The sequence below is a fragment of the Hemiscyllium ocellatum genome, chromosome 1, assembly GCF_020745735.1.
Source record: "Hemiscyllium ocellatum isolate sHemOce1 chromosome 1, sHemOce1.pat.X.cur, whole genome shotgun sequence".
NCBI classification, from domain to species: Eukaryota; Metazoa; Chordata; class Chondrichthyes; order Orectolobiformes; family Hemiscylliidae; genus Hemiscyllium; species Hemiscyllium ocellatum.
Genome location: NC_083401.1, coordinates 366956 through 372487, shown reverse-complemented (window position 1 = coordinate 372487; position 5532 = coordinate 366956). Strand labels below are relative to the sequence as shown.

General features: G+C 45.4%; 1 pseudogene; it reads left to right on the top strand.

Annotated features, from left to right (window-relative positions):
• The first annotated feature begins 4864 nt into the window (after positions 1–4864).
• LOC132821025 (U2 spliceosomal RNA) lies at positions 4865–5033 on the top strand (annotated as a pseudogene).
• The last annotated feature ends 499 nt before the right edge of the window (positions 5034–5532 follow it).

Below are 5532 nucleotides of genomic sequence, written 5' to 3'. Positions count from 1 at the left end.
TAGAGCAGGAGATGAGGATGCATGGCTGAGGAGCTGGTGTATGAGAGAAGGATTCTCATTTTTGGATCATTGGAATCTCTTTTGGGGTAGAAGTGACCTGTACAAAAAGGACGGATTGCACCTAAATTGGAAGGGGATTAATATACTGGCAGGGAAATTTGCTAGAACTGCTTAGGAGGATTAAGACTAGTAAGGTGGGGGGTTGGGACCCAGGGAGATCGCGAGGAAAGAGATCAATCTGAGACTGGTACAGTTGAGAACAGAAGTGAGTCAAACAGTCAAGGCAGGCAGGGACAAGGTAGGACTCATAAATTAAACTGCATTTATTTCAATGCAAGGGGCCTAACAGGGAAGGCAGATGAACTCAGGACATGGCTAGGAACATGGGACTGGGATATCATAGCAATTACGGAAACATGGCTCAGGGATGGGCAGGACGGCAGCTTAATGATCCAGGATACAAATGCTACAGGAAGGATAGAAAGGGAGGCAAGAGAGGAGGGGGAGTGGCATTTTTGATAAGGGATAGCATTACAGCTGTGCTGAGGGAGGATATTCCCAGAAATACATCCAGGGAAGTTATTTGGGTGGAACTGAGAAATAAGAAAGGGATGATCACCTTATTGGGATTGTATTATAGACACCCTAATACTCAGAGGGAAATTGAGAAACAGATTTGTAAGGAGATCTCAGCTATCTGTAAGAATAATGGGGTAGTTATGGTAGGGGATTTTAACTTTCCAAACATCGACTGGGACTGCCATAGTGTTAAAGGTTTAGACAGAGAGGAATTTCTTAAGTGCATACAAGACAATTTTCTGATTCAGTATGCGGATGTACCTACTAGAGAAGGTGCAAAACTTGACCCACTCATGGGAAATAAGGCAGGGTAGGAGACTGAGGTGTCAGTGGGGGAGCACTTTGGGGCCAGTGACCATAATTCTATTCGTTTTAAAATAGTGATGGAAAAGGATAGACCAGATCTAAAAGTTGAACTTCTAAATTAGAGAAGGGCCAATTTTGATGGTTGAAAATGTGTTGCTGGTTAAAGCACAGCAGGTTAGGCAGCATCCAAGGAACAGGAAATTCGACATTTCGGGCCAGAGCCCTTCATCAGGAAGGCTCTGGCTCTGGCCCGAAACGTCGAATTTCCTGTTCCTTGGATGCTGCCTAACCTGCTGTGCTTTAACCAGCAACACATTTTCAACTGTGATCTCCAGCATCTGCAGACCTCACTTTTTACCCCAATTTTGATGGTATTAGGCAAGAACTTTCGAAAGCTGATTGGAGGCAGATGATCGTAGGTAAAGGGACAGCTGGAAAATGGGAAGCCTTCAGAAATGAGATAACAAGAATCCAGCGAAAGTATATTCCTGTCAGGGTTAAAGGGAAGGCTGGTAGGTATAGGGAATGCTGGGTGGCTAAAGAAACTGAGGGTTTGATTAAGAAAAAGAAGGAAGCATTAGTAAGGTACAGACAGGATAGATCAAGTGAATCCATAGAAGATTATAAAGGAAGTAGGAGTATACTTAAGAGGGAAATCAGGAGGGCAAAAAGGTGACATGAGATAGCTTTGGCAAATACAATTAAGGAGAATCCAAAGGGTTTTTACAAATATATTAAGGACAAAAGGGTAACTAGGGAGAGAATAGGGCCCCTCAAAGATCAGCAAGGCGGTCATTGTGTGGAGCCACAGAGAATGGGGGAGATACTAAATGAATGTTTTGCATCAGTATTTACTGTGGAAAAGGATATGGAAGATATAGACTGTAGGGAAATAGATGGTGACATCTTGCAAAATGTCCAGATTACAGAGGGGGAAGTGCTGAATGTCTTGAAACGGTCAGAGGTGGATAAATCCCCAGGACCTGATCAGGTGTACCCGAGAACTCTGTGGAAAGGTAGAGAAGTGATCGCTGGGCCGCTTGCTGAGATATTTGTATCATCGATAGTCACAGGTGAGGTGCCAGAAGACTGAAGGTTAGCAAACGTGGTGCCACTGTTTAAGAAAGGCGGTAAAGACAAGCCAGGGAACTATAGACCGGTGAGCCTAACCTCAGTGGTGGGCAAGTTGTTGGAGGGAATCTTGAGGGACAGGATGTACACGTATTTGGAAAGGCAAGGACTGATTCGGGATAGTCAACATGGCCTTGTGCGTGGGAAATCATGTCTCACAAACTTGATTGAATTTTTTGAAGAAGTAACAAAGAAGATTGATGAGGGCAGAACAGTAGATTTGATCTATATGGACTTCAGTAAGGCGTTCGACAAGGTTCCCCATGGGTGACTGATGAGCAAGGTGAGATCTCATGGAATACAGGGAAAACTAGCCATTTGGATACAGAACTGGCTCAAAGGTAGAAGACAGAGGGTGGTGGTGGAGGGTTGTTTTTCAGTCTGGAAGCCTGTAACCATTGGAGTGCCACAAGGATCGGTGCTGGGTCCTCTACTTTTTGTCATTTACGTAAATGATTTGGATGCGAGCATAAGAGGTACAGTTAGTAAGTTTGCAAATGACACCAAAATTGGAGGTGTAGTGGACAGCGAAGAGGGTTACCTCAGATTACAACAGGATCTGGACCAGATGGGCCAATGGGCTGAGAAGTGGCAGATGGAGTTTAATTCAGATAAATGTGAGGTGCTGCATTTTGGGAAAGCAAATCTTAGCAGGATTTATACACTTAATGGTAAGGTCCTAGGGAGTGTTGCTGAACAAAGAGACCTTGGAGTGCAGGTTCATAGCTCCTTGAAAGTGGAGTTGCAGGTAGATAGGATCGTGAAGAAGGCATTTGGTATGCTTTCCTTTATTGATCAGAGTGTTGAGTACAGGAGTTGGGAGGTCATGTTGCGGCTGTCTGAGAACAGACCCAAGTCCTCCAGCCCTTCCTCATAACACCTTTCCTCCAGACCGGGCAACATCCTGGTAAATCTCCTCTGCACCTTTTCCAATGCTTCCAAATCCTTCCTCTAATGGGGTAACCAGAACTGTACACAATACTCCAAGTGAGGCCCCACTAGCGTGTTGTTCAGTTGATGCATGACATCATGGGTCCGGAACGCAGTCCCTCGACCAATAAAACTGTGTGCCACCTTAAAGGTACTATCAACCTGGGCGGCAACTGTCAGGGATCTATGTACATGGACACCGAGATCACGCTGCTCATTTACACTATCAAGAATCTTTCCATTGACCCAGTATTCTGCCTTCCTGTTATTCTTCCCAAAGTGAATCACTTCACATTCCTGCATTGAACTCCATTTACCATCTCTCAGTCCAATTCTGCAGTTTATCCGAGTGCCCCTGCAACATTCTTCCGCACTGTCCATTACCCCACTGACTTTAGTGTCATCTGCAAACTTATTAACCCATCCACCTATGCCTACATCCAAAGCATTTATCATTGGATAAATCCCAGGGGACTATGGGAACTGGGCTGATCAATCATTTCTCCCTTGACCAACAGCACATTCCTGAACATGATGGGCAATATAGCATGGCCGATTCACCTAACCTGCACATCTTTGGATTGTGGGAGGAAACTGGAGCACCCAGAGGAAACCCAGCAGACATGGGTCCCTGGTGCTGTGAGGCAGCAGAGCTAACCACGGAGCCACTGTACCCCCAAATGGGGGAACACACATCCTCCTGCTAATGGCCACCTTTGTGTGTGTCTGCATCAAGCTGTGTGCAGACCTTTGGTTCACAAACACTAAATATAACAAGGTACTGAAGTTCCTTTCACCCTGGTGCAGGGCTGGCACCATGGTTAGCTCTGCTACCCGACAACACCAGGGACCTGTGTTTGATACCAGCCTTGGTTGACTGGCTGTATAGAGTTTGCACATTTCCCCTGTGTCTGTGTGGGTTCCACTCAATAAAAAGATGTGCAGGTTGGGTAGATTGGCTGTCCAGGGATGCGAAGGCTATGTGGATTAGTCATGGTTAATAGCTGGGATACGGAGATAATGTGGGGCACAGGGTTTGGATGGGATGCCCTTTGAGGGGTCAGTGCAGAATTAACTGGCTGAGAGGCCTCTATCTGCATTGTAAAGAATTTATGTTGTGAAGGATAAGTCTGATCTTGTTTCTGCAGAACATTCCAAGTAGTTGGACAATTTGTATCAGCTGTTCCTCCAGCAAAGGCTTTTAAGAAAAACAGTCTTGAACACAAGTCCATCAGGCAGGGGTCAGCACATAGCATCTTGAGAGGGTTGATCCTGTGGATAGTTTCCTGAGCAGACAGTTAAAAAAATCATTTAGCAGAACACCTATGCAGCAAGGCACAGTTTGGCTGGTGGTGAGAAGGGCACTATGCATTAGATCCTTCATGTACACTTGGAATATCTGCACCATTGTATACTGCCCTCAAAGTGGCTGCCAGCGATGGGGGTGGGAGGCTGGGGTGAAGGGATCTCTTCAAATGTGCCTTTGCAAAGATGATCTGGAGAGAGATGTCAAGATTTGTCCCAAACAATTCATTGACACAGGACTCTGCGCTCCATGGGCTGTTGCCCGGGACACACTTTGAGACAAATATAAATGCCTGGCAAATCATCGACTTGCTTTGTAGTCTCTCTGAAACTTGTTGGTTTTCCAGTGATAAGGAGCTGACCTTGACCGAGTGTTGCAGACTGGTGCTTTCCAAAGTTCAAAACAACATCAAGAGGGACAAACTAAAGTTTGGGACTAGGGCAGCTACTGACAAGATGCAGTGGGGAAAAACCGCTGTCTGAGGGCTTTATGATGGTCTGTTCAGTTAGCAGACTCTTGTTGCATTGAAATGGACATAAATTGTTTCCTGTATGAGTAGGAAATACCTTTGTTTTTGCAACAGCAGGGATGTTTTGAGGAATGCGTCATTTGATTTTCTCTGCAAAGAATGTGCAGAACAAATTTAGAATCTCTGTATGTACTTATAAATGATTTTATGAACAAAGTGGATTTTTGAGATAAAAGATGGAATAGGGGCTTGCTCTGTCCACTCCACGCATGGACCTGGTATTGCAGTACCTCCGGGCACGGTGCACCCTCATCTATAAATCTAAGAACATGGCTATAGCTCAGGTTTTTTGGTGCTTTGCCTGCGTGTGTGAACTTTCGTTTTAAAGTTTGTAAGGGTGCTTCATTTGTCTTTGCGTCGGTCTACAACTCAAACCCCAAATTTTGCACAAAACATACCTACCACGTGCGCTCACAAAACCACAAATTGCTGGAGAAACTCAGCAAATCTGCCAGCATTTGCACAAACAAAGCAGTGTTTCAAACCCAGTGACGGTTATTCAGAATCCAGTTTGGTGCTGGTGCAAATCTATCCGTCTCCCCACCCCCTCCCCCTCCCCCATGAACATTATGCTAACAGCATGTTAATATTTTGAAACAAAATCGGGGAGGGGGGGGGTGAGGTTTATTCAGTTGTTGGGCGTGGTGCTCGATTGGATCCCTTTGTGTTACGATTAGAGTGGCGCTGGAAAAGAACAGCAGGTCAGGCAGCCTCCGAGGAGCAAGAAAACTGTCGTTTCGGGCATAAGCCC